Genomic DNA, 12,168 nt, shown 5'->3' on the forward strand with positions numbered 1-12,168 from the left:
GGTAAATTAGTTTCGGAATAATAAACTCCCAACGCGAGGAATTAATTAATGTAAACCGTGATCGCGCGTTTTCGCCGAGCCGCGCTGTTCGAAATATCGCTGGAGTGAACACATTGTCGGGCGTGATAATAAACGGCGCTCTAATTTCGCGGGGAGCGGATAAATTCGGATTTTTCGGTGTAATTTCGTTGGGCGCGGCAGCCGCCCTTAATTAGGGCGGTTCTTTCGATGCGCGCATTAATTCTCGGAGTGCAACATGTACATTTCCATTGTAACCGTGGGACGACGCGTGGTCGAAATACAGTAAATTCTCTCTCATTTTTCTTCAGACTGTACACAAAAATGGACAATTTGGGAAGAGAAGATTATTCGAGCCTTGATGCGCGTTTTTGTAGTTGTTGCCGATCGGTAACTATAAAAACGAGCCCCAAGGCTCGAATAATCGTATCTTCTCTTCCCAAATTGTCCATTTTTGTGTACAATCTGAAGGAAAATTACAGAGAATTTACTGATTAATTGTACACAAAAATGGACAATTTGGGAAGACGAGATACGATTATTCGAGCCTTGATGCGCGTTTTTGTAGTTCTTGACGATCGGTAACTATAAAAACGAGCCCCAAGGCTCGAATAATCGTATCTTCTCTTTCCAAATGGTTCATTTTTGTGTACAATTAAGGATGTCAATGTCAATTAGGGAGAATTTACTGTAATTAGCGCGGGATTAGCTAAGCGAGCCGGTGACCCAGCGAAGTTTCCGTGGTTACTTAGAGATTCCAGGATCCACAAACATGCAATTAGCAAATCAACTAAGAGACGAGTTCATCGTTTGAGATCCACGGCACACGCTAATCTCGACAAAATCTTCCTCCGCTGTTCGCCGGTCATCTTTCCAGTTTTCCCGCTGTATCTTATCTCTTCTCCATCGCTTCATCTCTTCTACTCGGTTTGCATGTCCCGGGTTTTCTGCAAATTTCATCCCGGCGCGGCTTCCTGTGCGGGATCCTCCGTGTAATTTCATATTCCTAGTAAAATCCATTTGCTGCGCGGAATAAGGAAGCTCCGGCTTACCGGTGTCTCTTTTCATTCCGGGGGACAAACTCTGGCTTCTGAAAAGAAGGACTCGGACGTCGCCGGTTGGACTCGTGCACGGAAATTTTCTTTCGCCGGTTTCATCAGAGGATTCGCAGAATCCAGCAATCCGGTGCTGCAGGATCTAACGGAGTGCGAGGTTGAGTTTACGCCGACGTGATTAGAGTCAGGTAATGAAGTCTGCACTTCTTCCGATAACGATCGCGCCAGTCTTCGGAGACGATGATGACTTCTTCTAGCTTTCTTTTACGACTTCTTCTAGCCTCTGAGACATCTTAACGAATGTGTCTTCGACCCCTGATTTTAGAGATTGTTACTACCTCTTTAACGGTAAGTGGCTGAAAGGTAATAACGACCTAGGGTGGTCCGTTGAATGGCTGTTGAAACACCTCCCGTGAAGTAACATTTTCCCTATTACAGTAATGTCTCTCTAATCGACGCTCAGATTCTGTACAAAAATAACATTTTTGACAATTTAAGAAGATGAGATACGATTATACGATCCTCGCGGTTCATTTTTATAGTTACGAATTGTCAACAACTATAAAAACGAGATGCAAGGCTCGAATAATCGTATCTTCTCTTCCCAAATTGACCATTTTTGTGGGCAATCTGAGCGTCAATTAGAGAGACATTATTGTATATGAAAAAGTAACGTTCATCATTTCCTTCTCACGTTAAGATTTATATACAATAGTTCTATTACACATCTACAGATGACTCACAGATATACTTTTAAAAAAAGCTGTAACTATCAAAAATGCTAGACTCGTGTTCGTGTATGAAGTTAGTAGTTTACAGCTTATCCTTAGCGATATCGTTTAGGAAATCAAATAACGATAACTTTAACAAACATGCAGCTCAAGTGTACGTTACCGAACAGGTCATCTTATCTCACACTGATATTATCAAAATTGACGTATGCACTTAGAGTCTTACAATGATGCGACTTAAAATAACTTTTACATTCTTACCGTAATTTAATAAAAAACTAGAAATAGAAACTCCTATCTGTACATTTGTATAATATATCAAAAATAATGAAAAATAAAAAATATACAAATATAGCTCTGTTTATATATCAGTGAAAATGTAAGAGTTACTTCGAGTTTATAATTAATTATTCATAGCTTTGTAGGTGGCCTCGACAAAATATCATATTTGTATATTTTTATTTTCTATTATTTCTAATATACAAATTTCTATTTTCTATTATTTCTAATATACAAATTTCTATTTTCTATTATATCTAATAGGAAAACATACAAACATGATATTTTGTTAATTTTTCGTTTATATATCGGTAACAATGTAAAAGTTACTGCGAGTCTATAATTATATACTGTGCGTTTCTTTCTAAATCAACCCCTAGCACGCTATTTTCTCCACAAATTTTATCGAATTTATAGAATTGATATTTTGGCAAATCAAACTATTCGATTAAAATGGTTTTCGTGAAAATATTGCATCCGCGACTGAGCGTGCTGTGGATGAGAGAATAAGGGATGAACGCGGCTCGATCTCACGATGACGCAGGTCCTCGCGTTCGAAGGAACACTAAACCACCGGCGATCACCGATGGCCAACACGACGGTGAACGGAAACCAGTCGGATCGAAGGTTAGGAGGCGAAAGATACGACAAAACGGCGTCTCACGATTTAATTAGCCGAGGGCACACCGGTGCGCGGCGCGCAACGGTTCGCGTTGCGAAATATATTCAAGCTGCAGAAACAATAGCCGGGCACCCAATTACCGGGGCTCGTGTTGCGTCGAGGGTGCTCAGACAAGCGTTTCCTCGAGGCTCCTCCTTCGCCGGGGTACCTACCCTACCGACGGGCGCAAGGGAAATTCTGTGCACACCAACCCCTAACGTCGCTGATTCCCGTTCGACGAGAGCTGCGCGAATTGCCGGCGCCATTTTCAACCCCTTGCCTTGCGACTCCTTGCTCGCGTCGATCGAAATCACTTTGCCGCTCGTAATTTTATTTAGCAATTTATGAAGCGATATTTCCCCTCGTGTCGAGAGGAATGAAGCACTTTTATAGTTAGCCGCGAGAGTTTACGCGTCCTCGGTGAATTTTAGATGCGTAAGAAACGAAAGTAACAACGGACTGATTATCTTAGCGTTAGTAATCTCCTGAAGCATTTTTATGATTGTTCGCAAGAGCTGGCGTATTTTTTTTTGAATCTGTGACGATTAAAACAAAAAAATAAAGGAATGGACTCTTTTAGTTAGCCAGTTGAGTTTGCATATTCTTGTTGTATCTGACTTTTCTCAAACAAAAAATTAACGAAGACCTGGCTTTTTTAGTGTTAGTAATTTCCAGAAGCACTGTTACAGTTAGCCACAAAAATTTACACGTTGTTCTTGAATTGTAGACGAGAAAGAGAAGAAAGTAACGAGGACCTGACCAGTTTAGTTTTACTATTCTCCCGAAGCACTTTTATAATTGCTCTCGAGAACGTAAATCTTGCAGTTGAATTTGTGACGATTAAGAAACGAAACAGTAACACTCGCCTGACTATTCTGGAAATTTATGAAATAGTATTTCAACGAGAACTTGAAAGATCGACGTACATTTGCGTACTCGCGCCAGATTTGTAATGCTCGAGAAAGGAAACAAAGATTTTACGCATGTTCAGGTTATAAAAGCGCTGCAAAAATATCATATCCTACATTCGTCAGAAAACATTCAACTTCAAGCTCGCTTGTCGAATATTTTTCAATAATTTGCGAATTCGAACGGTATTCCTTTTTAAGTCAACGAGTTGCAGAAGAATCCTAAGAGTAAAATAACAAGGGCTCCTTTCGATCCTGAATATCTACGCCCATGTATAATACAGTAGAACAATTCGAGAAGAACGAATAAAAGCGGTCGACCGAAACAGAGACTACATGAAGGTCGAACAAAATTTCGCGCGGCAGCGTGACAATTTGCTGCGCCCGAGGAAAATGATCTTTCACCGAGCGTCTTCCTCGGTTCGTCCGATTGGACTGCAAAACCGTGCATTTGCATAAACTTCCGCATCGCCCGATCATCGTCTGTAACGGTAAGATGGTTACTGTAGAGTCTCGCAAGTCGCCGTGGCGGCTTGTTATCCGCAAGCTTTTTTAAATTGCCACCAAAGCGACTGAGTCGGTTCTAGTTGATGAAAGACGGTTGGGAGGCGAACCGAGGAGGAGAGCGGAGCGAGGAGGAAAGGGTGGCAGAATAAAATGTAGGCGACTACGCGAATGCAGACAGAGTAAGAAATAAAGATCAACAGACTGTGAATATGAATGGGGGAGAAGAGAAAATTCTGTATGTAACGCGCGTTAAGATAGAGCAAGAGAGAGAGAGAGAGAGAGAGAGAGAGAGAGAGAGAGAGAGAGAGAGAAAGTTAAACAGAATAAAAGAAGGGGAGCGACCGAGTATTTACCGACCGAGCGAGGCAGAAAAAGCAGCATTGAAAGTGGGGGGGTTGGGGATGGCCAGGGTAAGTGACGGAAAAAAGGCGAAGCGTGTAAAAGGAGGAATAAAGCGGAGGAAGTCGTTCTCTCTTCAAAGTGGTTGAAAGCGCGGGAATAAGAAATATGAACGCCGGAGACTGACACACGAAAGAGAGAAAGCGTCGCAGACACCCACCCGCAACGATCGAGGGTTGCGATTGCTACCGATCCTAACGCGCTCGTTACCGGGGAACAAGCGCCGTTCGCGATCGCGCTCGGAAGTGCGATAATTTGAATTTCATGCGATTCGATGCATACGAAACAAGTAAGATGAAACTCAAACCGGTCCAGACTGCGATGGTTGACCGACTACGATATTTATTTCTGTGACAGAGACTATGTATGTTGCAGTCGGATCTCATCGGTTTACTCATTCGTTGCTTTAAGTTCTACCTTTTTTTTTAGCTCGACTCTTGTTCGACGATGCCGTTTGCTCCAAGGTGGAGTTTCGATATTTACGCTTTCAACGCGTCGAGTGCCGAATATCAACGCCAAAAATTCCAATTATATACCCTTGCACATGTTCGTTTTAAGAAAGCATAATCTTAATTTGCATACAGATGGTTATCTTGCGGACTAGGATAGTGCACAAAAAATTGATTAACAAAATGCCGATTTTATGATATATTATGTCGGTTAAATTGTAACTTCTTTATGCAATAAGAAAGAATTGTTAATATTGAGAGAATTCTGTTTGAGAATGCTCGAGTCCCCATCGATAAATCATGGCAACAAAATCATACCCTGTAGATTTGCTGCAGGATATTTTAGGATAATACTTTTTGTAGAATTATCTTTATTAATATTAACATTATTATATGAATTACGCGTCACACACATTTTATGATTGTGTATTGTGTAATTCGCAAAATAATGTTAATATGAATCCTTTTAGTGGGGACCAAAAAAAAAAAGAGTTGCGTGTATGCGAGCGAAAAATACTAAATTTGGTTGGCGTGGTTTACTAAAGTTTCGAAAAGCGATTATCCAAGTTTCATAAAAACTGATAATTACAAAATTAAAGAAGAGATATAAAGTAAGAAATAAAACTTGCGTGACAGATGTAAATGTGGTAAAACAAATTGTGTGATAAAACAAATAAAAATGTTATTTGCTAAAAATATTAAGAAAACAACATTTTCTCAAATATGGTCATTAACGACATATCGTTGTTCGGCATAAAGATAATTGTCTAGAAATTGTTATCTTGAAACAAAGCCTTCTAGAAAACTGTAAAACATTTCTCCCGTAAATATTCGAGCATCTTTATCTCAAAAATTGCTTAAAATTAGCTTCGAACGGATATACCCCTTTAATGTCCATGTATAACATCGTGTACACACAACTTTGCTCTGGGAGTTTCAGATTGCCATCAGGAGTAACGATCAGGGTGGTTTTATCCAAAATGGAAATCATAATTATCGGAGAGAGAGAGTAGTAATCTACATCAATTTTGCTCCGACTTGGCTAGTTTAGGGGAGCCTAAAGATGCTCGCAGTTTCGGGTACCGGAGAGTCCTGCAGCTGACAACAGGCTAGCAAAATTGGATGATATCGATGCGATCATCCTCGATCGGAACACATGCCGGCTCTGCACCTGCCCGATTGATAATTAGAGGAAGAACGTTCGCGCAGTTGGCCCCGGCGTAGGAAAAAAAGCGGGGGAAAAAGGTGAACGGCTCTCTGCCTGTGGCTCTTGGTGCCGTGTCGAAACGAGCGACAATCGAATCGCTTGAAAGCAATGAACGAGCCGGAAAGAGAGAAAAAGAGAGAAAAAGAGAGCGAGAGAGAGACGGATCTCTCTCCGGGCTCCGTAGCCAATAAGTCGCTCTCGTGCACTCGACATCTGCAACGAAAGACGTTGCACGAGGCGATCGTGCTTCTCGTCGAGAGCTACGGGAAGCACGATGGGCGTGGAGTAGGGGGCAAGAAGCTGGCGGGGGAGGGAAGTCCGTTCTGAGACTAGCAATAGCTACAAACTCCGAACAATAACAATGGAAACAGAGCGCAACTACTTCGAGTGACCCATTTCGGACTTCGCAGTCTACAGAAAATGATTCGGGCCCCGTCGTGGGAAATTGTTTGCCTTTATACAACTTTCATTTTGTATTAAATTCAACCCTTTTGTCGGAAACTTGCTCGTTTATCATTGGACAGCGGATTTTGCGCGTTTCCGACTGAAACGGCTAAATGAACTGCAAAGCTGCGAGCACGGATATTGTGAAGTTATTTTCGACTTATCACGGTTATTAAGCGACGAAAGACATTTATATCCATCTTATGTTTCTTACAATTAACATGGATAATTTTACTTTTGTACAGATCCGCAGTCTATTCGTTATTTTAGAGCTTCCCCGATGAGCTCTACATTTTTGAAGCACCTGCTTTAGGTTTCGTCGACAACTGTGTTCGTATAATGCGGTTATAGAAACACTTTATTAAAATCTCAGTAACATTTAAAATACTCTAAAGACGATGCTCTTCTCTACCCATCATCCTGATCCCTCCTCTTATAAATATTTATAAATACTTTTACTAAATAACCTGTTCCGTAGACCGTTTTATCAGCTCTGAACAAAGCGAATAATCAACGTTGAAACTCTTGCCTCTCCTTATCTTAGCTTTTCGTTCTTAAAGAAGGAGTTTACGAAATGAATTATCTAATTGTTCTATTTTATTCATTTTTACCAATGTGTCGATTAGAGTTAATAATAATGTCGACTTTACGCATTTCTGACAACAGTTAGAAGGTGCAATTTAAAACGGTGTAAGAGTCGAAATAATTGAAAAATATCAATCCACTAGTTTCAACCAATTACAACTATGAAAGAAAGACTGATATTTCAACGAGGGTTAATGAGGGTTAATAATACGGTGAAATAAATGCTTCGAATAAACTAAACACTAGCAATAAAGCAAGATCCATATTCTAAGTGTACGCGGATCCCAAATACAAAATATCCCAATAGAATGAATTATCTAAGGCCTGCCACCTTTGTTCATCATCTCTCTGGGGTCTCGAATCCATCACTACCGACAATAGCCTAAACAAGACGACAGATCGACGAATTACCGAAACGATGGTTACAGACTCGTCCATCGTTTTGTACACAGATTCGCCTGGTATCGAACCCATCCCTACCGACAATTCAGTGAACAAGACAGCAGATCGGCGAATCATCGAAACAATTGGCCATATTCAGACCGACTATCGTGTTCGCTGCTCCTGCCACTCAGCTACTATTTTGTACACAAACTCGAATGGTCTCGAGGTTGCCGCTAGTTACCGGTCCGACGTCCTGAGCCCGTTAAAGCCCACACGTTGCCCCAGGCACATTATACGAAAGCCTTTGTGCATTGTTTGAGCTTTCCCGGGCATTGTGCTTTCCAGTTATACACAGCTTGGATTCCCGTGCACTCGCAGCATCCAGCTGCGTTTCTACGCGTCCTTTTCCTTCCTGTTTCTCATCTGCGTTCCTTATCTCTATCTTCTCCTCTCTTCTCTGTCATCCTTCTCTCTCTCTCCCTCTCTGATTCTTTCCCTCCTGCTACTCGTCACTCCAGCCGCCAAGAACCGTATGATCCTCGTCCCGATGCAGAAGCTTTGCACGCCGCCTTTTGGACAGCCGTCTCGCTGGGACAAGAAAAGCAGGAATACTCTGCCGGAAGAAGGGCACGCCGGGAACCGTCTTGCCGTCTGGGCTTCTTATTCTTCGGGACAGGCCACCGTGACGCCGATGCATGCCGGGAAAAAGTCGAGATCCAGATGGATACGCCTTCTACTCTCTGCTATCGATCGCTGATTCTTGATAACTCACTCGTGTACGCAACTGTGCCACGATAACAGTAATCTTATCCTTTGCTAGGAAGTCGTTGCTGTAAGCTTTACGGCGGTGGTGAATCGTCCATGTTGCTGATTCGTCATTGAAACTCGAACCATTTTTCACAGGTTTGCAGAATGTTCTTTGTAGCGTCGCTAGGCCGCGGGTCTTCGTGCAAGGTAAACATTTTCTTCGTCAATTGCAAGAAGCAGGGACCACGCGCAGCATTCATTCTATCTTGAATAATTACAGTCAGCTGAAAATAATGTAGGATAGTCGACCCAGTTGCTGCGGAGTGGAGAATTTCTGTGCAACTTTGGTTTTCTTGCGAGCATAATTAACTTTATGTTTATGGAATGAATGAGATATATTCTAATTTGTTATTCTTTTATTTTGTTTACATTCGAATACAAATTTGCATTTTTTTATTTTGTTTATTTTTGAATAAAAGAATTTTATTCTCTTATTTTTTTTATTTTCGAATTAAAAGATGTTATTCTTTTATTTTGTTCACGTTTTAATACAAAAATTTAATATGTCTCATTCGATGAATACGACGTTAATTCGAAGACAAACGAAAAGCACAACAATACTTGCTGCATCAAATAAATTTTTTATTCTTTTATTTTGTTTATATTCGAATAAAAAATTGCATCTTTTATTTTGTTTATTTTTGAATGAAAAATGTTATTCTCTTATTTTCTTTATTCTCGAATTAAAAGATGTTATTCTTTTATTTTGTTCACGTTTTTTAACACAAAAATTTAATATATCTTATGCGGTGAATACGATGTTAATTATGCCCCGAAAACAAACCAAAAGCACTACAATACTTGCTCCAACAAACAAATTTGTAATTCTTTTATTTTGTTTATATTCGAATACAAAAACTGCATTTCTTTATTTTGTATATTTTTGAATGAAAGAATTTTATTCTCTTATTTTCTTTATTCTCGAATTAAAAGATGTTATTCTTTTATTTTATTCACGTTTTAACACAAAAATTTAATACATCTTATTCGGTGAATACGATGTTAATTATGCCTTGAAAACAAACCAAAAGCACAACAATATTTGCTCCATCAAATAAATTACTTCCGATTGCATGGAATCGTCGAGGTCGCCCGGCAACGAAACTGCGAAACCGATTTTAGTGTTTAATCTTCAAGTACGACGCGAAAGCGCCGCCGCTCGTTAAGGAAGCGCCCTCTAAAGTCACGTACACGGAAGGCAGTCGAAGTGTTGAGATCCAAATTTATTCGAGATGAATTTTAAAACGACTGGAACACGCCCGACCACGTGAAACGCTGATATCTTTCTTCGGGAAGGTAGAAGATGATTCATGCCCGTGGCTGTGTGCGTATCTTGATCGATAAAACGAGTGGATGGGGGAAAAAAAGCGAACGTGTTCCAAGCGTTCGACGTGTGTCGAGTCGAGCCGCCGAATAAAAATGCTCTCGCTTGCTTCCTTCTCGGAGTGGAATTTTTTTCACCCCGTTAATTGCCGAGGCTCCGGGGTTAAAAAGATCCGCTTTTTAATTGTGAGCCGAGCTGACGTCGATCTTCGTTCCAATGTAATACTTTCGTTCGAACGCAAGACTCGCTACTGTTTATTTTATGCATCATTTGTTGAACGATTTTTCAGGAAAATATTTACTAGAATAAATTACGAAAATCCATCCGCCTTCTGCCATATAACATTGAGTCAGATTCGTGATGAAAATTGTAAGATGACTTTCGAAATATGAGTGTTATTATGAGTGTTATTAATACTAAATCGCGCGTTCCAGATATGTTAATTTACGGTTATTCCTAGACAGGAGATTTTTATGCAAAATAAAAATTGCCTACGCCGATTGTTGGAAATATAAGTAATTTCCAGAAATCTCAGACTACTTTGGACCTTCACAAAAATAATATTGAGTCGGATTCGTGATGAAAATTGTAAGATGACTTTCGAAATATGAGTGTTATTAATATTGGATTTGCAGAAGCCGTCAAAATCACGCATTCCAGATATGTTAATTTACGGTTATTCCTAGACAGGAGATTTTTATGCAAAATAAAAATTGCCTACGCCGATTGTTGGAAATATAAGTAATTTCCAGAAATATCAGGCTACTTTGGACCTTCACAAAAAGTTCTATTTTTGCAAGTTGTTTTACAAGCCTCGGAATAAGCAACAATTTTCTTCTGCTCACTGTAAGACTTCTTCAGATTAAAATCAAATAAGAACAGTACTACTTTCAATTACTATAACTTATTTCAGCTATCATGCATTTACGGTATGTTCTACTTCTTTCGATTTTTAGAAAATATTTCGTGAAAACGGGAATTTTTATAAAAATCCCCGATCCGATACAAAAACAAAATCTTTGCAATCGATGCAACCGGAACTCGGTTACGAGCTCGCCGCCCCGGTTGCGAAACTTTCTCATTACCCCGAGAAAACAATCGACGATACTCGAATGTTAGGATCAAGTCAGAGCATCCGACATAAAACGTCCGTTATCCCGTTTCGAAGTGTGCGGTGCTCTTCCGACGCGGATGGCTCCCTATCTGCTGGGAAAGAGCGTTGCCAAAGAATCTTCCGGTAATTTCCTCCGCGGACCAAGGACTCGAACAGAGAGGATAGAGGGGCCATTTTGTTCGAAATCAACGGGAACGCTTTGTACCGTCGCCAAAACGGATCCGAGCCGGAATTGCTTCCGGATATCGATGTTAGCAGGACCGGTGCAACACGCGATTTATTTCCGCTGCACCGACAGGAAACCTTATCCACGACTTCGATGGACGATTCGCGCGTCGATCATCGAGTTCTTATCCTTCCCAGAGCCAGGAAGATAGTCCTGGACCAGGTCCTGGCGCAGTTTCGATCACCAGCGACATGTCACCAGTCTAGTTTCGACGAGCTTTCCGCTTTATGTATCAGAGAAATCGTGATTTCTTTCTATAGAATTTAGTCTTTGGAATCCTTGGAGCGTTCTTATCGAGTAATTTAATATGAATTTTTAACGAAGCAACGCGAAGCTGGAAGAATTCGTCAAATGGGTGAGTTTGATTTCATTCTTTAGCAAGAAAATGATTAAATTATAAAGTTATAATTTGATCATGTGCGCAACGAAATAGATCATTTCTCGCGTTATTCAGTCGTTGAAATCTCTTCGAAAAGTGTACGCGTGGCTGCTATAACATAGAATTAAATTCCAATGAAATGACTGTTTTATTTCTTAATTTTATTGCTAACATTTATTTATTTACTTAACTTCGCTAACTACCTGTTTCTGACGAGTATGCTAGTCAAAAACAGCTAACCGGTTAAACGTTTCATCCACGTCATTGTCAAGTGATCTATAAAATGTTTGACAAATCGACTGGAAGTTACAAGAATTTTTTAAGTGTTCACCTCGACGGTTTATGCCGTGGGCGATTTCGCTTTAATACGAGAAATTTCACAAATACAGTAATGTCTCCCTAACTGATGCTAAGATTGTCCACAAAGATGGACAACGAAGAGGAGATATTATTCGAGCCTTGTAACTCGTTTTTATAGTTGTTGACAATTCAACGCAAGGCTCGAACAACCGTATCTCCTCTCCCTAAATAGTCCATTTTTGTGGAAAAACTGATCGTCAATTAGAGAGACATTACTGTACGTTGAAAAAAGTTCTGTAGATCATCGCGATCATCGAGCATCAACAGCTGCTCGATTGCTTTAAAGATCGCGAAAGCGTGTTTACATTCTCAATAATCATGAAACAAAGAA

General features: G+C 40.3%; 1 protein-coding gene across 6 annotated transcripts in view; it reads right to left on the minus strand.

Annotated features, from left to right (window-relative positions):
• tty (tweety) overlaps positions 1-12,168 on the minus strand; it is a 93,543-nt gene that overhangs the window by 20,061 nt on the left and 61,314 nt on the right. The window lies entirely within an intron of this gene.

This window comes from Megalopta genalis, chromosome 1 (genome assembly GCF_051020955.1).
Source record: "Megalopta genalis isolate 19385.01 chromosome 1, iyMegGena1_principal, whole genome shotgun sequence".
NCBI lineage: Eukaryota > Metazoa > Arthropoda > Insecta > Hymenoptera > Halictidae > Megalopta > Megalopta genalis.